Here is a 26,224-nt window from a genome sequence, read left to right on the forward strand (position 1 = left end):
ATACAATTCCCTGCACACATGGGGCTTCCTCTTGTGTGTGTCCTCTGGTGCTTGATGAGAACTAAATGATGACTAAATCCTTGACAACATCCTGCAAAAGTGAGGCTTTTCCCCTATGAGTACTCGATGTGTGAGGAGACTTGATCTATGTGAATACTTTACCACACCATGGAAACATGAGGCTTCTCCCCTGTGAATCATCTGATGTGTGATGAGACTTGAACTATGACTGAAGCCTCGTCCATACTCTACACAAAATGGAATTTCTCCCCTCTGTGTATCTTTTGGTGTGTGATGAGATTTGACCTCCTACTGAAGCCTTTCCCACACTCCCTACAAACATGTGGCTTCTCTCCAGTATGTGTGCTCTGGTGTCTGATGAGACCTGTCCTATCACTGAAGCCTCGACCACACTCCCCGCAAACATGTGGCTGCTCCCCTGTGTGTAGCCTTTGGTGTGTGATGAGACGTGACCTCCTACGGAAGCCTTGCCCACAGTCTCTGCAAACGTGGGGCTTCTCTCCAGTATGTATCTTTTGGTGTGTGATGAGATTTGACCTCTGACTGAAGCCTCGCCCACAGTCTCTGCAAACATGGGGCTTCTCTCCAGTGTGTATACCCTGGTGTGTGATGAGATGTGACCTCCTACTGAAGCCTTTCCCACACTCCCCACAAACATGTGACTTCTCTCCAGTGTGTGTGCTCTGGTGTCTGATGAGACCTGTCCTATCACTGAAGCCTCGACCACACTCCCCGCAAACATGTGGCTTTTCCCCTGTGTGTGTCCTCTGGTGTGTGATGAGACGTGATCTCTGACTAAAACATCGCCCACACTCCCCACAAACATGTGGCTTTTCTCCTGTGTGTGTCCTCTGGTGTCTAATGAGACTTGAACTACTACTCAAACATCGTCCACATTCCTTGCAAACATGGGGTATCTCCCCTGTGTTTGTGACCTTTGATACATCAGAGAAACCTTTCCCAGTCCTGGAAGTCTTGTCTCTGAAAATCCTTGGCATTTCTAATCCTTGATCTACTCTACCTGTGTTCATTGGATTTCCGTTATGCCATATGTTAGTTTTTTCCTCATTTGAAATCTCACGTTCATTAGAACTACCTATTTGACTATAATACGGTCTAGATAAGGCTGCTGACAGTATTTTATGCCTCATCTTATTATCCAAATGTAAGGAAATTTCTGTGTGCTTTTGACTTTCAGGTATGTCATTACTTGGTTTTGTCATAATACGGATTAGAATGTTGTTGCCGTTGGTCGTTCAGATTATGTGGAGAGGAACTGTCTGATTGAATTTGCTTTCTTGCAGATGTTCCTGGGAGGATCCGAGAGGGATGACTTCGTTTCAAGTGAAGATAGAGAAAGTTGTGTTTGGAGAAAGCCAGTGAGCAGAAGGAACATGGCTGGATTTCTGGCTTTGGTGCTGCTGAAAGAGAAAGATTTTGGTCAGAGTTAGAGTTGAGAATAATGTCTGAAATATAGCTCTATCTCCTGCTAAATTCTGCTCTCCTAGGATTCCTTATTTTGTAGATAAAACAAGATAAAACTTCATCTCTTAATTATTCTAATGTTGTTGTTTGGAGTTTGGATCTATACGCAGAGGTTTCCACAACTTACTCCTTGCTCTGGGATTCGGGATAACTCCCGGCATTCTTGGACAATGGTATAGAATGTTGTACTATCCTGTGGTCTGTAAACAGTTGCTTTTTTCTTACTATTTACCTTACTATATCTTGCAAAATGAACAAATTTCATATCCAAATATTCTATGAGTTTTTGGGTTACTCCAAGTTTTTTTTTTTTTTTGGTTTTTTGGGGCCACACCCATTGACGCTCAGAGGTTACTCCTGGGTATGCGCTCAGAAGTCGCTCCTGGCTTGGGGGACCATATGGGACGCCGGGGAATCGAACCGCAGCCCGTCCAAGGCTAGCGCAGGTAAGGGCAGGCACCTTACCTCGAGCGCCATCGCCCGGGCCCCAACTCCAAGTTTTTAACTGAGCTAGTATACTTCGTAGGCTGGGGAAGACCATTTAGCTTTCCAGGAATGAACTTATGTGGAGGTAAAAATGTAAACACCTCCCCTCTGTACTGTTCTTCAACTTTCTGATATAAGACGCTAAAGTTTTCATAAAAGCATTCTGAAATCATATAATACTATGATTTAGTTTCTAAAGATATTTTACTTTCCTTAGGTGCAGTGAAACTTGAATCTATGTCAACTCATCTTCAGTAAGTTCGTGTACGGTGAAGGTGTCAGTGTTGAGAGGAAGAACCTCGCTTGGAGTGGGACCAACGAAGGTATGTTTGGTACATACACAAGAGATTACATACAATTATACTTAAATTATAGTCTGCAGACTACAAAGTCATATTTAATGCCCACAGGCATAGTACAAGTTTTCTGGTGAAATTCTGGCCTTTGGTCAATCCCAATTCAATTCCTAACATTGTATCTGATTCACAAACAATTCAATAGTGATGCTAAGCAAAGACTTAAGAGTGTTCCATAAATATCAATGGAGGTAGCCTAATCTCTCTCTCCAAAAACACCACAGTCATATTTAGGATCAGAATCACAATTCATGAGACATGGTTCTAGTTTCATCCCTGAGCACTTTGTGGTCCTGTGACACCTGCTGGATGTAACCTATTAACAATACAGAATTAAAATGGTGGAAGAGACAATTCTGCGTGCAGGTTAGATTCCAAGTACATGATCATTCAGCAAAACTGGCAGCCATCACAAGCTCTGCAGCTCAACTCTTTTCTGAGAATACCCATTGCTGCCCTAGATGAAAGGAGACGTCTGCCTATCACTGCTGGTTGGAATGCCATCTAGTGCAGGCTTTCTGTAAAATAAAGTGGATATTCTTTAAAAAAAAAAAACCTTGGAATTTATCGTCAATATGATCAAGCAATACCACTTGTAAGAACGGACGTAGAAATACAGAAAAAGTACAAAAATGCCCTCAACACTCCTATGTTCACTGCAGCACTATTTACAATAACCAGAATCTGGAAGTGACTCAGGTGCTAGATAATAGATGAGTTGCTAAAGAAACTGTGGATACATCTACAGATTAGAATACTTGGCAGATGAGAATACTTTTCTGCTCAAGACAGCCAACAAGATGTCATCAAAAACAATCTCCAGAGATAGCATGGAGGTAAGGCGTTTGGCCTTTCATGCAGAAGATGGTGGTTTGAGTCCCGGCATCCCATATAGGCCCCTGTGTCTGCCAGGAGTGATTTCTGAGCATAGAGACAGTAGTAACCCCTGACACTGCCGTATGAGACCCGCAAAAATTAAATAAAAAAGAAAAAAAGAATACTCCACAGCCAATAAAAAAAAAACTCATGAAATTTGCTTATTCATGGGATGGACATGATAATTATACTCTCATTATGTATCAGAAGAGATGGAACAAACATAAAATTATCAAACATATAATGAGATATAATAAACATGAAAGAAAATTAGGGGCTGGGCGTGGCGCTAAAGGTAAGGTGCCTGTCTTGCCTGCGCTAGCCTTGGATTGGAACCGCGGTTCGATCCCCCGGTGTCCCCATATGGTCCCCCAAGCCAGGAGCAACTTCTGAGCACATAGCCAGAGTAACCCCTAAGCGTTACCAGGTGTGGCCGAAAAAACAAAAAAAAAAAAAAGAAAATTTAGTAATAATATCCAGGGATAACAGAGAGAAGGGCCAGGATGACCAGCCTATGATATGAACCTTGCCACAAAGAACACTGAAAAAAGCAGAATGCCTGTCCTAGAAAAACAGGGAGGTAGGGAGTGATATAGGGGCTATGGGTCATAGGGCAGTTGCACTGGGGAAGGAGGTGAACATTCTATTAGAGAAGCCCTACTAAGGTCATTTCTTTAATGAGGATGCTTAAATAAAGAAATAAAAATACAAGAAATAAGTTCAGTGATATCTGGTTGAATGCGACAATGTGGCCTGGTGAAATTCACATTATTTTCAGGGAATATATCAGCTAACAGAATGCAAGAGTTTGGGAGGATTGTGATGAGCTTGGCAAAATCCACATAAGCTTGTGCTAGCTCACTTATGAGTAGTTTCTAAAACTACAGACAAAATGTATTTCTAAGTGTCCAGAGAGAAAGCAAGCAAGGGAGAGTATTTGCCTTGTAACTGGCTGACTCGAGTTCAATTCAAGGCATCCCTTGAGCCCAACATAAGTGATTCCTGAAGCACAGGGTCAGGAGAGAACCCAAGTACCACCCACCATCACTGAGTGAACCTGAAAATCAAACTAGAGAAAAAAAGCACTAATTGAGGAATTGCAAAACCAGATAATGTCCCAAGAATAGAGGCCAGAAGTAAAGGAAAAAGATAAAGAGGTCGAAAGGGGCACAAACAAAGCGGTTTGAGAGGGGCACCTCAAAATGGGGCTGTGCAGCCACTTAGAGAGCAGATACATGGAGTGAAGACACAGAAAGTCAGAATCTGTTCTGGTTTTGTTTGTTTTGGGGCCACACCCGGTGACGCTCAGAGTTACTCCTGGCTATGGGCTCAGAAGTCGTCCCTGGCTTGGGGGACCATAGGGGGATGCCGGGGGATCAAACCACGGTCCGTCAAAGGCTAGCGCAGGTAAAGCAGGCACCTTACCAGGGCAAAAAGACTGCGACAGCTCAAGGGCAAGACTGCGAAGCTCCAGGTCCTCTGGGACTCAGCATCCAGGGCAGTGAATGGGAGCAGGAGAGTTCCTGCACCATGATCTGAGAGCCTAAAGGCCCAACTGCAGGGCCCCCATCTCACACAGGTCCACAACTTTTCAAACCCATCCATGTCTTGAGCCCAGGAGCATTATCCCACACTCACCTGCAAACAGGCCTCTCGGCAGCCTCTCCAGGTTTCCATCTTCCAACCAGGAGATCACCACAGGTTTCACCCCACGATGTTCTGCCCAGGACGATGATTTTTGTGTTAGAATATGGGGAGAGGACTGAAAGCTATCATGATGCTGGGTCTCTACGAAAAGTCATCAAACCATGGAACAGATGAAGAAAGAATCTCTGCTCTCAATATGCATGTTAGCTATTGCACAGATGATGTTGCTTGAAATGAAATCAGGGGTCGGAGAGATCACATGAAAATAGGGTGTTTGCCTTGCATGCACATGGGTGGTGGTTCAAACCCCAGCATCTCATATGGTCCCTTGTGCCTTCCAGGAGGGATTTCTGAGTGTAGAGCCAGGAGTAACCCCTGAGCACTGCCAGGTGTGACACCACATCCCAGAAAAAGAAATGAAATCAGAACTTGGCACATCTGAATTTGACCTTGGCACCTTTGGAACTTACCTGGATCCCTCACGAAGTGAACATTGAATGAGTGAATAGCTAGGCATAAAATAGCAAGTATACCCCAAATCTGAATGTGTCTTTTAAAAAGATAAAACTAGAGGTTTCTTATATTGAACACCTACTCTCCCCTACCAAATTTCATCAGGTCTCTGAGTAGACAGGGACTTTTCAAAAAGGTCCCTCCCATGAATCCATTTTTCCACAGACCATTTGGACAATAGTCATTTACATGAGGATATATCAATTTAAATGCTTCCATATGTTTCCAGGCACAGTGAACTTAGCATTTCTTTCTCCTAAAATATACAACACCTTAAAACCCAGTTGAACAAATGACTAAATTACTTTGCAATGTTTTTATCATAATCAGAAAACAACATGGGTTTGGGGGAAAAAGTAGGTCTAATTCTAGACACATTTCATACAATCAGTTCAATAGATCAATTACTTAAACACCCTAAAACTCCAGTATTCCAACCACCTGGGCCTTTTTGAAATAAGTAGATTCATCACAAAGATTGATTTCCTAGAATATATGGGATAGATGAAAATGTTTATGGAAAATGCAGCTTAGATACTGTAAACAGGGCATTCAGTAGGAGCATGAGAGGCCTCCATCCAGAGTCTGTTTGTTGATCCATGCTGGGGCCAGAACTTCTGGGCACATTCGAGCTTTGTGTCTGAGCTTGTACAAATAGTTATACTTAGAATTTCGCACATCCTTGAAACTGACAAATTCCTAAACATGTGATACTATAAAAGTGGCCATGACTGGGGCCGGAGAGATAGCTCAGCGGCGTTTGCCTTGCAAGCAGCCGACCCAGGACCTAAGGTGGTTGGTTCGAATCCCAGCATCCCAGATGATCCCAGTGCCTGCCAGGAGCTACTTATGAGTAGATAGCCAGGAGTAACCCCTGAGCAATGTAGGGTGGGGCCCAAAAACCAAAAACCACAGTCATAAAGTGTCTTCTCCACTCTCTGCTGTCTATTGGCATGTTTCAGCTCAAGAATATGAAGTTACAAATATGCACATAGATCAGTGCTCAAGAGACACTCCAGACATCGTCTTGCTTACTGTAGCTAATCACTTGAAGCACAATCCGTTTTAACATTCAGCTTTCCCTCATCCCCTAACCCCTTCTTCCTTAAACACATAAGCAGACACCCTGTTTTAATCCCTCTCCCATCCTACCTCATTGGCTGACATAGTCCAGAATTACTTCCCGTAAAATGAATAATCCATTTCCACCTAAATAAACTAAATGTGCAGTCAAAAATATAGTCAAAACTGTTATTCTCAAAGTGGCCGGTGATTGCTTCCTTGTGATTGCTTTTCTCACCTGAGATTCTACCTCACCAATGACTTCTACATCCAGCAACTAGGAGGTGACTAGTGAATTCTACATCTGGAAATTATCTTCCTCATTTACAACTAACATATGAATTTCAACTCAGTGAAATTATTTTCTTCCTAACACACAAAATCTGAAATGTGTGTAGATTTAACTTTGATAATATGCTCAGACAATGCTGATGATTCCTGCTAAGGATAGTTACTTTCCATGATACAGATAATCAGAAGAGACTATTCTATTCTTTGGTAGTCTCCCTTCTCGCTCTCAGCACAGGGGTGATGACTAATGAAGGAGATCCTGATAAGGAATTAGTTGAAATTAATTTGTCCAATATTTTATTCATTCCTGTTAAAATCGTATCCTCTCCCTAACTTTTGATATATACAGGAATCCTAGAAACAATTTTAATATTTTCCAACTTATTTCATTGTTTAAATTTGGCAATAGATCAAAATGTTGGTAGCATACATGAATACACGTATGAAGGCTAGAGTAATGTCCCCATAGAACTGAGAACAAATACCCATATTTATAAAAGCCTGGAGATCATGAGCCATGTCCATCCCTGGTTGCTATTACCATTGTGTTTATGTCTAGTAACTGGACATCCTGGACTTGAGGAAAACCCTCCCTCTTTACCTGCTCGTGGTGGTCGCGTGGAATTTTGGGTCCTGAGTGCCTCCTGCTGCACTGTCCTGCCCAGCAGGGAGGATCCAGCCTGCATTCCTAAGCAATATCATCCTCACAATCCTGTTAGATCAGAAATGCTGCCAGTTTGGGGAGCTGTGAGGATTGGGACCTTGAGATGTGATATATGACTTGAGATTACCACTTATTTATCTAAAATTATTTACATCCAATCAGTACAATAGCATTAACCACAGAGTTAGTATAAACTAACCCTAATGTAAATATGCTCAAGGAGTTCTACCAGTTTCTCCATGCAATTCCACTAATCAAACTCCTAATTCTACTCCTTATCCTCTACTACTTCATAATATCAATCCCTATTCCAACTTTGATGCATTTCATCCTATAATACTTTATATTCCCTTTTGAATTTCTATCACACTTGATGAAATCATACATGTGAGACCTTCGCTGTAATTCATTTACTGAACATGACTCATCCAAATTAATTTAGGTTGAAATGAACTGCAAGATATATTCTCTCCCTGTAATATTGGGTTATACATATATGCCAAACTTTTTCATTCATGTACTTTCTTTAAACATGTGGGTACCACATACCCTTGATACTGCAAAAATAACAAAAGTGCTCATTTATAATTTTTAAATTTTAAATGATTCACTGTAATTTACAGAATTTTAATAAAGTTTCACATATATATATTCTAAAATCATACACCACATAGATTCTAATAGGACCTATTCAATCTACTCTCCCTGTATCCAAGGTATGCTGAGCTCTGCCATGTCTATATATTGTTCAATTCACATTTCTGACATAGTTTATATGAACTGAATGCAATACTCTATTGTTACTTACTTCAGAAATGTATAGATCAATTTAATTGTTTCTAAAAATAGGCAGCTTTACTGTAAGAATGAGAGAATTGTTTTATCGAGTTTCTCTATATATATTTTTTGGTTTAGGGGCCACATCCAGTCAGGAATTACTCTTGGCTATGCACTTAGAAATCGCTCCTGGCTTGTGGGACCCTATGGGATCCTGGAGCATCAAACTGTTTCTGTCCTAGGCTATCACAAGCAAGGCAGACACGTTACCGCTTGTGCCACACTGTTCAGTTTCCTCATCTCTACATTTCCTTTTTTTTTGAAACTAGAACCAATCGCCTTTCAGACTATTGAAGAGTTTTCTATACTAACCCCTAGGACTCTTTTTAAAACTATATTGATTGATTGGTTTTGGGCCACACCCAATGACACTCAGGGGCCACACCGGGCTTCTGCACTCAAAAACTGGCCCTCTCAGGTTGGAGGACCATATGGGGTGCGAAAAATTAAACTTGGTCAGTCTGGGGCCAGCTGCAAGCTGTGCAAATGCCCTACCACTGTGCAGTCTACCGCTATGCAATCTCCAACCCACCTGTGTATTCTTCAAGGAGTCTGAACAGGGATTTATAAATCTATGAGCGATTTACATTTCTTCCATAACACTCACAGCACTCATAGTAACAAATAACCCTGTTCTGTTGTTAGGTCAAAGGATGGGTCCCGGACTCATTAGTATCTCAAAGTTGAGATTTTGTGCTTTTCAAAAGATACACACAATGAGTGGCTACCTGTAGGAAATGGACCAAATCAACTGGAAGCCTAATGCCCCAAACACAGGGCAGTGGGGATACGGGTCTGACAGCAAACACTGATGCATGCAATAATGGACACATGATTAAGGGGAAAACACAGGACGAGGAACTCCCATATGCAAATATTCTGCTTCGAGGGGCAGGCGAGATAGCATGGAGGTAAGGCGTTTGCCGTCCATGCAGAAGGATGGTGGTTCAAATCCCGGCATTCCATATGGTCTCCCGTGCCTGCCAGAGATGATTTCTGAGCGTAGAACCAGGAGGAACCCCTGAGCGCTGCCGGGTGTGACCAAAAAACAAAAACAAAAAATTCTGCTTCGAATAAGCAGAAATCGAAGTGGTGGAGAGAGCCAGCAGTTATCCCAAAACAAACTACAACCAACTACAAGAGAAAAGGTCTTATTTAACAGAAGATCTGTTTCCTTCCATAACTTCATCTTATATGAGATTTCTCTGCCTAAGATTAGTAATAAATTCACTAATACTTTAATCTAAGTTTTCTCAAATAGATATTTTTTCTGCGACAGATTCTTTGTCTAGAATTGTATGATAGTGAGGCTGAAAAAGTAGCACAGTGGTAGGATATTTGCCTTGCATGCAGCACTTCGGACGAATCATAATTCGAACCCTTGGCACTTATGCTTCCCCAAGCCAGGAGAGATATCTGAGCACACATATCAAGTATCATCACTGGATGTGACCCAAACACACACACACACACACAAGCAAAAGAATTGTGTGATAGTATAGAGTCTGTTTCCTACTGCTTTCATGGAGGAATTGGATGCTTGAACCTTTTAGTGGCCAATTCCTCATGTGTTTTATGCAATTTGTGTTGGTTGCAGTTGCTTTTTTCAGATGCTGAATTTTTTTTACTTTTCCTTAATCACATTTGCTTCATATAGAGGGATTCTTCACTGTGTCCCCTCTGCAGTTTGATGAGATTTGGCCTCAGAACGAAGCTTTGTCGATACTTCCTGCCAGCATGGGGCTTCTATCCAGTGTGTCCTCTCATGTTTTTTGTTTTTGTTTGTTTTGGGGCCACACCCGGTGGTGCTCAGGGGCTACTCCTGGCTGTCTGCTCAGAAATAGCTCCTGGCAGGCACGGGGGACCATATGGGACACCGGGATTCGAACCAACCATCTTTGGTCCTGGATCGGCTGCTTCCAAGGAAAATGCCGCTGTGCTATCTCTCCAGGAGTCCATATGATCCTCAAAAGCCAGGAGCAGAATGAAGCTTTGTCGACACTTCCTGCCAGCATGGGGCTTCTATCCAGTGTGTCCTCTCATGTTTGATGAGATTTGGACTCTGAGCAAATGCTCGCCCACAACACCTGCAAACATGGGGCTTCTCTCCACAGTGTGTCCTACTATGTATTAAGTCTTGACCTCAAAGTGAAGATCGCCCACACTCCCTGACAACATAGGGCTTCTCCGGTGTGTGTCCTATTGTGTGCAATGAGAAGTAAACTCCAACAAAAGCCTTGACCACAATCGCTACAAACATGTGGCTTCTCCCCCATGTGTCCTCTTATGTCTAATTAGATGTGATCTCCGACTTAAGCCTCGCCCACATTACCTGCAAGCATGGGGCTTATCTCCAGAGTGTGGCCTACTGTGTGTGTGATGAGACTTGAACTCAAAGTGAAGCATCATCCACACTCTGTGCAAACATATGGCTTCTCCCCTGTGTGTGTTCTCTGGTGTGCACTGAGACTTGAACTGTGAGTGAATGCTCGCCCACACTCCCTGCAAACATAGGGCTTCTCACCAGTGTGTGAAGAACAGATTCTTAGCATGTTGGTTATTGCACAGATGAGACCAGGTTGAATTCAAAAAGTCAAATGAAGGGTGCAGCAGGTCATACAATGTGGGATGAGGAGCAATAGGTCAGTGCTTGCGTTGCACATGGATGAACTTTATTTTGTCTAGTCACCCTCTGGTTGAGTTCCTCTGAGTAACCCTTTGAGTGATTCAGCTCCCTGAAGCCATCAGGAACTAACCACTGAGTGAGTAGCCAGGCCAAGTACCAAGGCCCAAATGTGCCTTATAGAGAAAACTCTAGAAGGTCCAGAGAGATAGCAAAGTAGTAGGGCATTTGCCTTGCACACAGCGTACCTATGACAGACCCAGTTTGATTCCTAGCATTCCATATCATCCCCTGCGTCTACTAGGAGCAAGTTCTGAGTGCATAAAGAAGAGTAACTCCTGAGCACCACCATGTGTGGCCCCAAAACAGAAAATAAAGAGCCTACAGTGATAATATGGTAGTTAGGGCACATGGCATATTCTGGGTAAAATGATTTGATAACCAGAACCATACAACATCCATCAAGCTTTGTGTGAAGTCATTCCTGTGCGCAGATATATGCACAATCCCTTGGAATGCCTGTATTGTTCAAATATAAAACAAACAGAAAACACCCAGGGCACTGGGAGAGAACAGAACCCCGTAGATTCCCTAGAAATAATGCCTTTCTATTCTGGTCTCCTAGTGCATCCAGCCATCGTGACCCTCACCTTCCTGGCACCCAAAGGGAAGGTCCACAAATATCAAACTAGAAAGCCAGATTAGCCAATATGTCTGCATTGCAGACAGACCCCTCGAGACCTCTTCATGCACTAGATTCACTGAACACTGGGGTATAAAATGTCTGACTACAGAACCTGAAACAGTTAAAGCAGCAACTCATGATGTGCCCCCAAATGCTAAAAATACTCTGGTTTCTCCTGTCCCCAACACCAATCTCTGCAGGATGCATGGATCAGAGAAGGGAAAATCCAATCCACTGAGTGAATCAAACCTGTGCTTGGCATAATCAGCACTCCCAATTCCTCACAAATCCTTTCTAGAGCAGGTCAAAATGACACAAAACATAACAATGCTTTCCTGAAAGATCTTTTGCTTCTTTTTCCCAATTAGAATCAAAGCTACAGGACTGACAACATAGAGGCTTTGGAATTGCAAGTGATTAACTGAGGTGAAATGTGGCTGCATGGACTAACCTTGCTCTGCAGAGTAATGGACAAAATGGCCGAGCTGTGTGTATTGGATTTGAGCAGGAAGGGTGCTGAAAGGGACAACCCTGGGTCAATCCCAGGAACAGGCTAGTGTCCCTTGATATCAAGGTTGAACCCTAAGTGAAGTCTCATAGGAGGCTTTGAAAATGCAACTGGTTTACTGAGGAGAAATGTGGCTCCAGGGGGAAGCTGAATCTGCAGAGTAACAGAGAAGAACTTGAACTGTGTGTTCTGGACCTGAGCAACAAAGTCAGGAAGGATGCAGAGAGGAACAACCCTTGGTCAATTCCAGGGACACTACTCAAGGAAAATCCCTGAGCATAGCCAGAGACTCAAATTCAACACAAAACAAAAGAAGCAGAGACAAGACAGCACGACGAAACTGAAACTAAAATCAAACAAACCCCACAGGGAAATGTATGTAGTAGGAAAGAAAATATTTTGTTTTTAAGATAGGGCTAAAAATTAGTCATCATGATTCCAGATTTAGGGACCCCAAGGAGATTTTACAAGACATTTAAGGAAGGGTTTGAGTGAATACAGGAGACTTGGGCACAGTTGTACTCCTGACATAGGAAGCAGCCACATGTTACAAAAGATCATTGTGACAGAACCAGAGGATGATTTACTGCCTGCTTGCCATGGAAGGGGGCTGTCCCAGGCTGAAATCCCCACACACAGTCTCCCCATGCAGAAGATGTGATTCTAGAAGTTTGAGCCATATGAACTACCTTTGGCTATAGTACCATAAACTAGAAATAAATCGAAGAGCCTTTCCCAAGACAGTTAGAAATGTAATTTATGGCAGAAATTCTGGGCTCAAGGTCTCCTTCCTCACTAACATTCTGGTCCCTATTACAAGGAGTGCAAGCCTCACATCCAACAGGGTCTTAGACTCATAATTGAGACTCAGAATAATGAATCCACAGGAATGCCAGAGCGCCTAATGACAAGCCCCCAAACCAAACACAAGACAAAGAACAAGGACAAAGGCAGCCTCAATCTGCAGTGAACAGAACCCCTGCCAGGAGTTCAGGAATCAGATCCCCTCCCCAGATTCCTTCCCAAAAACATCTCTGGGCCCCACAGTTTTGAGTGGGATTGCACTCCTTTGTCTCTCCTCTTGTTTTTCTTAGAGCCCATACAACACTCTTACCTGGGGACAGGACATCACACTTTGAGGCTCCATCATCTCTGGCTTGGATTATTTCTGAAAAGGAGCAGCAAGGCCCCTTGCACAATTCCTACAGAAATGTCAAGCTTTGAGTAAGAATGAATGAGCACAAGACCTACCCAGCTCGTTTCTCTGGATCTTGCTTAATCCTGTTCCTGCACAGCACATCTGAACCTGGCATCCAGCACCAACTTCTAGTGAGAGACCATGTGGAAAACGTCCAAATAGCGAGCTGTTCAACAAATTATACTAATATCCTTATCAAGGACTGGGATGGGATTAGAGTCTGCACTTGAAGTTCCTAGACAAAAATCTACATTTATAACCAATAGGTCTTTGGAGGAGGGAGACAGTAGTACAGCAGGAAGAGTATTTGCACTGCAGGTGTCTGAGCCAAGCTGGGCCCTTGGGGATGTGACCCTGATCTTGCTGAAAGAGGCCCAACACTCCTTGCAAGAATAACTATTTTGTAAAAATACCCCTCCTAAAAATACACTTTCCCAAAGTACTCCAACCAAAAGTCGGGGGTCACCAGGCCAAGGAGAGATGGAGAGCAGAATGTGCCCTGCAACTTATACAGAAGAAAGATACATTTTCTGGGGGGAAACAATCTCAAGATCTGGACAGCAATAAGAGTAATAATAGTGAAGAGTGGGGCACTCGCTTTGCACGGGCTTCCAGGCCCTTCAGGGGTTACTGCTGGCTCTATGCTCAGAAATCCATCCTGGCAGGCTTGGGGGACAATCCAGGATGCCGAAATTCGATACACCATCCTTCTGCATGCAAGGCAAGCTCCCTACCACCATGCTACCTCTCTGGCTCCTATTCTAGATTATTATGATTTATATCAAATTGGAACAATAGCATTAATATCGTAATGTTGATATTCTAACAGTTTTTCGACGCAACCTCTAGTCCAACTCCTAATTCTACTCCTTTCCCTTTTCTACTTCGTCATATCAATAATTATTCCAACTTCAATGCATGTCATTGTGTAATACTATATATTCCATTTTTATATCTATATATTACACTTGATGAAATCATAAATGTGTGACCTCTGGTACATTTACTGAACATGACACTTGTAAATTCATTTAGGTTGCAAGGAAGTACAAGGTATCTTTTCTTCTCTCCATGTAATTAATATTGGGTCGTACATATATGCTAAACTTTTTCATTCATGAACATTTGGGTAGCTCACACCCTGAACATTGCAAAAAGCATTAACATAGGTTCACATAATTTTTAATTTTCTAAATACGTTATAACTTTTTTGATGCAAATGAAATTTCATTATCTACATTTTAAAACCACAGAGCACACTGTTTTAGTTTGCACCTCCATTACACAAGGACCTTAAAGTCCACTCCCCATAACTCTGGTTACTCAATTTATAGGACCAAGTCGATCAACTCTACTCATATCCTTGGTATGCTGATTTCTGTGATCTCTGTGTATTGTTCAATTAACATTACTTGGGCAATGTCCAAGATCTGAATGCCATGCTCTATCATTCCTTACTTGATAAATGTCCAGATTGTTTTAATTGATTCTGAAATAGGCAGCATTGCATTACTGTTACAACGAGGGAGTGTTATGTATCAAGATATGTACCTTTGCTTCTGCCTTTTTGAAACTAGAAACAATTGGCTTTCAGACCATTGAAGCATTTTCTTTACTAATTCTGTATACTCTTCGAAGACTCTAAACAGGGATTTATTAATATGTGTGCTTTTTATTTATCTTGGTTTTAGGGCCACACCTGGTGACAGTCAAGGGTTATTTCTGACTATGCACTGAGAAATATTTCCTGCTTTGGGTTCTATATGGAATGCTGGGGATCTAACCAAGGTCCATCCTAGATCAGCGATGTGAAAGGAAAATGTCCTGTGGCTCTGGTTTTAACATGCATGCTTTTTAAATCTCTCTTTCCTGCCAAACACCCCACTCGTTAACAGAACTGTTCCCTTGTTAGCTTAAATGGTGATTTCCAAGAATCCTATGTACAACTAAAGTTTGAGATTTGTGCTGCACAAAAGATGTATATGATGAGTGATTAACTATATGAAATATGGTATCAACTCAAGTGGAAGCTTCATGCCCCAAATGTAGGGCATTGGACCACAGGGCCAAACAAACTTTGATGCAGGCAGTAACGCACACATACTTAAGGGTGTAACACAAGACGAGGAACTCCCATATATAATACAGCTTCTAAGTTAAAGGTAAGTCATGGAGAATGCCTGAGTTATTGCAAAGCAAAACACAAATATACAAAAGGTTTTATTTACCAGGAGATATATTTCACTCAAATAAATTCTCTTAAACATGAGAATTCTGCCTAAGCCAGGGAATCAATTAAGAATGTAACATTCTGATCAGAAATACTTAATCAAGGACAAATTTTTTGTTTACTTTGTTGATAGTATGAGCCTATCCCCTACATTCAGGGGAAAGGAAATATTATGGATGACATATATCCAGAGAAAAAGTTTATTAGTGAATAAGGCAAAATATAAAGATATTGAAACTTTTTCTAGGTCAACTTCTCATACATGTCATGCTGTTGTGTTGGCTGATTAGTTCTTTGTAGATGCAGAAATGTGACTGTTCATTAGACATTTTTGCTTCAAACATAGGGATCTCCACTGTGACCTCTGGAGTTTAATGAGACTTGACCTCAGTCTGAAGCCTCTCCGAAACTCTCTGCAATCATGAGGTACCTCTCCAATATGTCTCCTCGAGATGAGGAGACCAAACATCTAACTCCCTGCAAACATCTGGTTTCTCCTCTGTGTGAATCTCTTGTGTGTGATGATACCTGACCTATCTGTGAAGCCTCAACCACACTCCCGACAAACATGGGGTTTGTCCTCTGGTGTTGGATGAGACTTGATATATCTCTGAAACCTCGCACACACTCTGGAAAAACATGGGGCTTTTCTCTTGTGTGTCCCTCTGGTGTTTGATGAGACCTGACATATCCCTGAAGCATTCCCCACACTCCTCACAAACATGGGGCCTCTCTCCTGTGTGTATCCTTTGGTGTGCATTGAGATATAACCTCTGACTGAAGCCTTGCGCACATTCCCTTCAAATCGGCTTCTCTCCTGTGTGTATCCTTTGGTGTTTGATGAGACTTGACCTGTGACTGAAGCCTCGCCCACATTCCATACAAACATAGGGCTTCTCCCCTGAATGTGTCTTCTGGTGTTTGATGAGATTTGACCTATCACTGAAGCCTTTCCCACACTCCCCACATGCATAGGGCTTCTCTCCTGTGTGTATTATTTGGTGTATGATGAGACTTGACCTCTGACTGAAGCCTCGCCCACACTCCCCACAAACATGGGGCTTCTGCCCTGAATGTGTCCTCTGGTGTTTGATGAGAACTGACCTCGCACTGAAGCCTTTCCCACACTCCCCACAAACATGGGCCTTCTCTCCTGTGTGTATCCTTTGGTGTGTTTTGAGATTTGAGCTCTGACTGAAGCCTTGCCCACATTCCATACAAACATAGGGCTTCTCCCCTGAATGTGTCCTCTGGTGTTTGATGAGAGTTGTCCTATCTCTGAAGCCTTTCCCACACTCCCCACAAGCATGGGGCTTCTCTCCTGTGTGTATCCTTTGGTGTATGATGAGACTTGACCTCTCACTGAAGCCTCGCCCACATTCCCTACAAACATGGGGCTTCTCTCCTGTGTGTGTCCTCCGGTGTGTGATGAGACTTGACTTCTGACTGAAGCCTCGCCCACACTCCCCACAAACATGGGGCTTCTGCCCTGAATGTGTCCTCTGGTGTTTGATGAGAACTGACCTCGCACTGAAGCATTTCCCACACTCCCCACATGCGTGGGGCTTCTCTCCTGTGTGTATCATTTGGTGTATGATGAGACTTGACCTATGTCTGAAGCCTCGCCCACATTCCTTACAAACATGGGGCTTCTCTCCTGTGTGTGTCCTCTGGTGTGTGATGAGACTTGACTTCTGACTGAAGCCTCGCCCACACTCCCCACAAACATGGGGGCTTCTCTCCTGTGTGTATTCTTTGGTGTCTGACGAGCTTTGACCTATGACTGAAGCCTCGCCCACAGTCCCCACAAACATGGGGCTTCTCTCCTGTGTGTAGTCTTTGGTGTGTGATGAGACTTGACCTTTGACTAAAGCCTTGCCCACACTCCCTCAAATCATGAGGCTTCTCTTCTGTGTGTGTCTTCTGGTGTATCACTTTTAATACAAGAGTGAAATCTTTTCTAGGCTTCACATTCTTATCTCTTAAAAATCTTTTTATTCCTAATCCTTGACCTACTTTACCTGTGTCTTCTGGATTTAATGTATGGCAGGTGTTAGTTTTTTTTGCATTAGAAATCGCATGTTTGTTAAAGCTCCCTATTTGAATGTAACATAATCTAGATAAGGCTGTTGAAATTTTTTTATCTAAAGGTACGGAGCTTTCTTTGTGCTTTTGACTGTCAAGTATGTCATTTCTAGTTTTGTCATTGTAAGTATTAGAATGTTTTTGCCATTGGTTCTGATTCCGAGGATAGGAGTTCTCTGATGAAGCTTGCTCTCTTGGCAATGCTCCTGGGACTATCCAAGAGGGATGAATTGGGTTCATGTGATAATTAAGGAAGTTCTGATTGGAGAAAATCCGTGACCAGAAGGGACATGAGTAGATTTCTGTCTTCAGTTCTGCTGAAAGAAGAATTTGGTCAGAGTAGAATTGACAAGGCTTTCTGGACCATAGCTCTATCTCCTGCTAAATTTTGTTCTCATGGCTTTCCTTATTTTGTGGATAAAGCAAGATAAGACTTCATATTCTTAAATATTCTAATTTCTTTTTTTGGAATTAGAAGGTATACACAGAGTTGCCCACAACTTATTCCTTGCTGGGATATGGGATCACTCCCTGTATGCTAGTACCTACCAGTATGTTTTTCTTGCATCCCTCCGCTATCTTCCCTAACAGTATGTCTTATCTTACCATTTATATTTATTCTAACTTGTAAAGTTAACAAACTTCGTATTCAAAATCTTTAATTAGTTTTTGGGTTCAGCATTAAGGACAGTGAATGGGAGCAAGACAGATCCTGCACCAATGATCTGGGAGCACGACACCCCAGTCCAGGGCTCCCATTTCACACAGGCCCACAATGTTCTACTCCCAATTCATGACTTGCTCCCAAGAACATCATCCCACACTCACCTGCAAACATGCCTCTTGGCAGCCTCTCCAGGATTCCATCCTCCAGCCAGGAGATCAGCAAAGGTTTCACCTTGCAATGCCCTGCCCAGAAGAATATTTTCTGGGGTTAGATAATGGGAAATGGACTGAAGCCTGTGCATGAGTCCGAGATTCTATTGAAAGCTGACAAACCAGGAAACAGGAAGAATATGTGCTCTCAATATGCATTTTGATATGGCACAGATGAGATCAGGTTGAAATAAAATCAAGAATGTAATGGAGGGAGACGGCTAGATAGCACGGGGGTAAGGCGGAATAGATAGCATGGAGCTAATGCGTTTGCCTTTCATACAGAAGGTCGGTGATTCAAATCCTGGCATCCCATAGGATCCCCTAAGCTTGCTTGGAGTGATTTCTCAGTATAGAGCCAGGAGCAATCCTTGAATGCTGCTGGGTGTGACCCAAAAACAAAACAAAAAAAAGTTCAATTGAGGGGGCTATATTATACCACGGGAGTGAGCACTTGGCTCAAATGCATTTTACCTGTGTCCCTCAGGTAGTGAGCAATGATTGAAAACCCAGGAGACAGAGAGGTAACACAGTGGTAGACATTTGCCTTGTGCACGGCCAAACCAGGACAGATGGTGGTTTGATTCCCGGCAGCCCATATGGTCCCCTGAGCCTGCCAGGAGTGATTTCTGAGAAATATTTATTTTTATTTTTTACCCCAGTGGACTAAAAATTTCTCTGTAATATTTTATGTACTGACTTTCATTGAATCAAGGTATTCCCACCAACAATGCTGTCCTCTCTCCACCCAAGCATGCATCCCATATTCCCCCGGGCTACTAGTTTGGGTGGTCTCCTCTGTGTTTAGCTTGTTGTAGATTGTGTATCGACTCTGTTGTCATTGGCTTTGGTGTTTAAGTCTGATCAGTCTGATCATTTTTTTATTTCTACTTGATGTTCATATGACTGTTTGGTCTTGGTACCCTCCATTATTTCTGCTCCAATATGTGAGTTAGAATAAGGTGGTTCAAGTATGGTTCTGTTAGAAAGAAAGAAGAAAAAAGGGGGGAGCCAAAAATCAAACAAGCAAAAAGTGGGAGGAGACCTTCTAGAGGGTATAAATATCAATTTAAGAGAAAAAAAAGGGGAAAAGGAAAATGGGAAAAAATCAAAACAAACAAAAAAACCAACCCAAAAAGCACCACAGCAATAAAGACAACAACCAAACAATAACTATGGTCCCGAGATAAAAGCCAGACAAAGATCAAAACAAACAACAAAAGAAAAACCATCAATAGCAATAACAAAATAATTTTTGCCTGTTTTTGCATAGATATAGTAAATATTGGGAAGATTAGAAAGGGAGTTCCCTTTTTTTGCCGTCTGTGTATATATATATATTTTTGGGGTCACACCCGGCCGTGCTCAGGGGTTACTCCTGGCTCTGCACTCAGAAATTGCTCCTGGCAGGCTCGGGGGACCATATGGGATGCCGGCATTCGAACCAATGACCTTCTGCATAAAAAGCAAATACCTTACCTCCATGCTATATCTCTGGCCCCGTGTGGATATATTTAATACCTGAATATAAAAACAATGATCGGAGAGGGATGATCTCCCCTGTGGCCACAGAGATAGCATGAACTAAGGCATTGACTTTCATGCACAAGTATGGTAGTTCAAATCCCGGCATCCCATATGGTCCCCTGTGCCTGCCAGGGGCAATTTCTGAGCCTAGAGCCAGGAGTAATACCTGAGCACTGCCTAGAGTCAGGAGTAACACCTAAACACTGCAGGGTGTAACCCCAAAAAAAAAACAAAGAAAAGGGAGTTCCCCTGGCCTAAGAGATACAGGGTTTGTCTACCCTTGAAATATACTACATAGGAATACCCAGTCTCCGTCCATGCTCTTATTCTCTCCCATAGTTTTTTGTGATACCTGGGAATTTCTACTCAGATATGGATATAAAATCAGGCCTATGTAACTAGAGATCTTGGTATTTGCACAGGTCATAGGGTGGAGTTAGTGTGGAGTCTTTCTTTATGGTTCTAGAAATTCTGTTTCATCACTGTTGTTTTAATCAGTCTTTTGTAGTTAATCAGTTTGTTGTAGTTGGTGGTCTGGTTTTTGTACCAATCCTAGGCAAAGCCTAGGATAGAGCCTTTCATTATGTCTCCAGAAGTTATGATCAGTTGTAGTGGTCTCAGTCAGGTTTTGGAATTAGAGAACTTGGTTGCTGTACAGGACATAAGACATGGCCCAGACTAGGGTTTGTTTATATTTATTTATTTGGTCCCAGGATAGGTTCTGTCCAGGAGCAATTTTTTTCTTTACTTAGACATCTTGATAACATAAATGATTGTGATTACGTTTCAGTCATGTAACAAACACCCCCTTCACCAGTGAAACATTCCCACCACCAATGTCCCAAATCTCCCTCCACCACACAGTCATTCCAGTTTCCTCATTCATTCACATGATTATGGTAGTTCTCTGGATACACATTCTTCTCCAATGTACATGGGTCAATCTCCATGATAGACTACATGCTGACACATGAAACATACCTCCATAAAATCAAGAGGATAGAAATCTTGCAGGCTAACTTTGCTGACCACAAGGCTCTGAAATTAGATGTGAACTACAAAGGCACACAGAAGAAAAACTTTAACAATTGGAAATGAAACACCCTGCTACTGAACAACCAGTGGGTCCCAGATGACATCAAAGAGGAAATCAAAACTGTCCTGGAAACAAAGGATAATGAAGACACAAACTACCAGAATCTCTGGGGCTCAGCAAAAGCTGTCCTGAGAGAAAAATTTATAGCTCTACAAGCACACATCAGAAAGGAAGAAGGGGCATACCTGAATAACTTAACAACACTGCTCATAAAATTAGAAAATGACCAACAAAAAGAAACAAAAGTAGGAAGACAGAAAAAAATAACAAAGGTGAAAGCAGAACTCGATGAAGTGAAAAACCAAAGAACAATCCAAATGATCAATGAAAGCAGAAGTCGGTTCTTTGAAAAAATAAACAAGATTGATAGACCATTGGCAAAACTCACAAAGAAAGAGAGAAACCTGATAACCTGTATTAGAAATGAAAGGGGGTGGGCCCAGAGAGATAGCACAGCGGTGTTTGCCTTGCAAGCAGCAGATCCAAGACCTAAGTTGGTTGGTTCGAATTCCAGTGTCCCATAGGGTCCCCCGTGCCTGCCAGGAGCTATTTCTGAGGAAAAAGCCAGGAGTAACCCATGAGCACCGCCAGGTGTGGCCCAAAAACCAAAAAAAAAATAAATGAAAAGGGGAGATCAAGACAGATATTGCAGAGATCCAAAGGGTAATCAGAGACTGCTTTGAGAAACTTTATGCTACTAAACATGAGAACCTAGAAGAAATGGATAAATTCTTGGACACTTATAACCTTCCACATTGAACTAAGAAGGATGTAGCATATCTAAACAACCACATCACTACTGAAGAAATTGAAACTGTAATCAAACATCTGCCCAAAAGAAAAGCCCAGGGCCAGGAGAGATAGCACAGCAGCATTTGCCTTGCAAGCAGCCGATCCAGGACCAAAGGTGGGTGGTTCGAATCCCAGTGTCCCATATAGTTCCTCGTGCCTGCCAGGAGCTATTTCTGAGCAGACAGCAAGGAGTAACCCCTGAGCACCGCCGGATGTGACACAAAAACCAAAAAAAAAAAAGAAAACAAAAGAAAAGCCCAGACCCAGATGTATTTCCTTATGAATTCTTACATATCTTTCAACAGGAGCTACTACCAATCCAGGTCATGCTCTTCCATGAAATTGAAAAAACAGGAACACTCCCAAACAGCTTTTATGAAGCAAACATCACCTTGATACCAAAACCAGACAGAGATGCTGCCATAAAAGAAAATTACAGACCAATATCCCTGATGAATGCTGATGCAAAGATCTTCAACAAAATCCTGGCAAATAGGATCCAATGCATCATCAAGAAGATCATACCCTATGACTAAGTAGGTTTCATTCCAAGAATGCAAGGATGGTTTAACATCTGTAAATCTATCAACATCATACACAACATCAACGAGAAAATTGAAAATCACATGATCATATCAATAGACGCAGAGAAAGCATTGATAAGGTCCAATACCCATTCTTGATCAAAACTGTCAGCAAGATGGGAATGGAAGGAACCTTTCTCAATCTAGTTGAAGCCATCTACCACAAGCCAATGGCAAATATTATCCTCAATGGAGAAAAACTAAAAGCCTTTCCTCTAAATTCTGGTATAAGACAAGGCTGTCCGCTCTCGCAAGTCCTCTTCAACATAGTACTGCAAGTTCTTGCTATAGCGATCAGGCAAGAAAAAGATATCATGGGAATCCACATAGGAAAGGAAGAAGTCAAGCTCTCATTGTTTGCAGATGACATGATACTCTAATTAGAAAACCCTAAAGACTCTACCAAAAAAGCTTCTAGAAACAATAGATTCATATATAATGGTGGCAGGCTACGAAAACAACCTACAAAATTCAATGGCCTTTTTACACACCAATAATAATAGGGAAGAGATGGAAGTCAGGAAGGCAATCCCATTCACATTAGTGTCAAACGAACTCAAATATCTTGGAGTCAACTTGAACAAAGACGTGAAGTACCTATACAAAGAAAACTATAAAGCCCTGCTCCAAGAAATAAGAGAGGACACACGGAAATGGAAACACTTACCCTGCTCATAGTTTGGCAGGATTAACATCATTAAAATGGCAATACTCCACAAAGCATTATACCGATTTAATGTGATCCCCTTAAAAATACCCATGACATTCTTCAGAGAAGTGGATCAAACACTTATGAAGTTCATCTGGAACAATAAACACCCTCGAATAGCTAAAGCACTCCTAGGGAAAAGGAAAATGGGAGGCATTACTTTCCCCAACTTTAAACTGCACTACAAAGCAATAGTTATCAAAACAGCATGGTATTGGAATAAAGACAAACCCTCAGATCAGTGGAATAGGCTTGAGTTCTCAGAGAACATTCCCCAGGCATACAATTACCTAATTTTTAAGAAAGGATCAAGAAATCCTAAGTGGAGCAGGGAAAATCTCTGCAACAAGTGCTGGCAGAACTGGTTAGCCACTTGCAAAAAAGCGAATGTAGACCCCCAGTTAACATCATGTATGAAGGTAAAATCCAAATGAATTAAAGACCTTGATATTATTCCGGATTCCATAAGGTATATAGAACAACACGTCAATTAAACACTCCATGACATTGAGATGAAAGGTATCTTCAAGGAGGAAACTGCACTTTCCAAACAAGTGGAAGCAGAGATTAACAGATGGGAATACATTAAACTGAGAAGCTTCTGCACCTCAAAAGAAATAGTGTCCAGGATACAAAAGTTACCTACTGAGTGGGAGAAACTATTCACTCAACACCCTTCAGATAAGGGGTTAATATCCAAAATATACAGGGCACTGACAGAACTTTACAGGAAAAAAAACATCTAATCCCATCAAAAATGGGGAGAAGAAATGAACAGACACTTGTATAAAAAAGAAATACAAATGGCCAAATGACACATGAAAAAATGCTCCTTGTCACGAATCATCAGGGAGATGCAAATCAAAACAATGAGATACCAACTCACACCGCAGAGATTGGCAAACATCACAAAGTATGAGAACAATCAGTGCTGGCGGGGATGTGGAGAGAAAGGAACTCTTATCCACTGCTGGTGGGAATGCCGTCTACTCAAATCTCTATGGAAAGCGATATGGATATTCCTTCAAAATCTGGGAATTGAACTCCTATTCGACCCAGCTATTCCACTCCTAGGGATATACCCTAAGAACACAAGAATACAATACAAAAACCCCTTCCTCACACCTATATTTATTGCAGCACTATTCACAAAACCCAGGCTCTGGAAACAACCAAGATGCCCTTCAACAGACGAATGGCTAAAGAAACTGCTATGTAGAAAAAATGGATTATTATGCAGCCGTCAGGAGAGATGAAGTCATGAAATTTTCCTATACATGGATGTACATGGAATCTATCACGCTGAGTGAAATAAGTCAGAAGGAGAGAAATGCAGAATAGTCTCACTCATCTATGGGTTTTAAGAAAAATAAAAGTCATTTTTGTAATAATCCTCAGAGAAAATGAGAGGAGACCTGGAACACGAGCTCACTCCATGAAGCTACCACAAAGACTGGTAAGTACAGCTATAGAAATAACTACACAGAGAACTACCATAATCAAGTGAATGAATGAGGGAACTGGAAAGCCTGTCTGGACTACAGGTGGGGGTGGGGTGGGATGGAGGGAGATTTGGGACATTGGTCGCGGGAATGTTGCACTGGTGAAGGGAGGTGTTCTTTACATGACTGAAACCTAATCACAATCATTTATGTAATCAAGATATTAAAATGAAGAGAAAAAAATTAAAAAAAATATAAACTTGGACATCTCTAAGAAATAACGCCAGTAGCTGTTAAGTGGTACCAGTAAGGAAGGCGTTACCTTGGGCTCAGCAGAGTCAAGTCCTCTGCTGAGCCCAGATCCCTGCCTAACCTGGGCACCTCCCACTTTAGGATGAATCGTGCAGCAGCGGCCCCAGGGCAGCACTTACCTAAGGCCCGTAGATGCTCGTAGGTCTCCAGCATCACGTCCCTATAGAGCTTCCTCTGAGAGGCGTCCAGAAATGGCCACTCCTTGGGCGAAAACCTTATGACCACATCAGGGAAAGTCACTGTGTCCTATACACAAAAAGGGGTGTAAGGGCCATGCTCACGCAATAACAGTGGACTCCCTAGGAACCTAGAGAGACCCAGTGCCTCCCCGTTCTGTGTTCTTACAGCACTCAGCTGCCATGATCCTCTCTCCATGGGAACACAGAAGGGACGGTCCAGAAACATCATGGGAGAAGCCAGATCAGCCAATATGATGTGGAACACTATTCTACGATTTTCTGGGAGGTGATATTTTTCCCACAGACCACCTAGGGCCCATCTTTATACAAGAGTCGCTGAACACTGGTGGGTGAAATTTCTGAATGAGAATCAGAAGAAGTTTAAACAGCAACTCACAATGTGGTACAAAATCCTAAACACAAACTATCCTTCCTATCACCAGAGCCCATCTCTTCCCAGGATACAAGGATCGAGAAGGGAAAGTCAGATCCAGTGAGTGAATCAAACCTGTGCTTGGCATAATCAGCACTCCCTTTTCACTCCCAAACAAATGCTTTCTGGTGCAGGTCAAAATGACACAACACACAGCAACAATGCTTTCCTGACAGATCCTTTTCTTTCTTTTCCCAATCAGAACTACAAGCTACAGGAGTACAGACAAGGAGGCTTTGGAATTGCAACTGGTATAGAAATTTGGCTGCATGGAGGAACCTGGTTTTGTGGAGTAAAGGACAAAATAGCTGAGCTGAATGTCCTGACCTGAACAACAGAGCCAGGAAGGGTGCAGAAAGGGCCAATCCTGGTCAATCTCAGGCACAGGCTAGTGACCCTTGATGTTGTCAGGAGTGAACCCTTTGTGGAGACTCAAGGAAAATGCCTGAGCAAAGGCAGTGGCTCAAATTTCAATACAAAACAAAACAAGCAGACAAAACCAGCAGTGCACTAAGCAACCAAAACTGAAATCAAACAAAACCCATAGGGAAATACATGTGAAGGAAATGACCCTTCTGTGTTCATTCAGATAAGGCTGAAATTCTTCACCAGGATTCTAGAGTTAGAGACCCCAAGGAGAGTTTAACAGACAGACATGCATGGAGGGTCCTGAGTGAATGCAAGAAGGAGACATGGGCACAGTTATA

The 26,224-nt window shown here is 42.3% G+C and overlaps 1 pseudogene; it reads right to left on the reverse strand.

Annotated features, from left to right (window-relative positions):
- Window positions 1-196: 196 nt before the first annotated feature.
- LOC126000607 (zinc finger protein 135-like) lies at window positions 197-25,310 on the reverse strand (annotated as a pseudogene).
- Window positions 25,311-26,224: the final 914 nt, after the last annotated feature.

This window comes from Suncus etruscus (genome assembly GCF_024139225.1).
Source record: "Suncus etruscus isolate mSunEtr1 chromosome X unlocalized genomic scaffold, mSunEtr1.pri.cur SUPER_X_unloc_22, whole genome shotgun sequence".
NCBI classification, from domain to species: Eukaryota; Metazoa; Chordata; class Mammalia; order Eulipotyphla; family Soricidae; genus Suncus; species Suncus etruscus.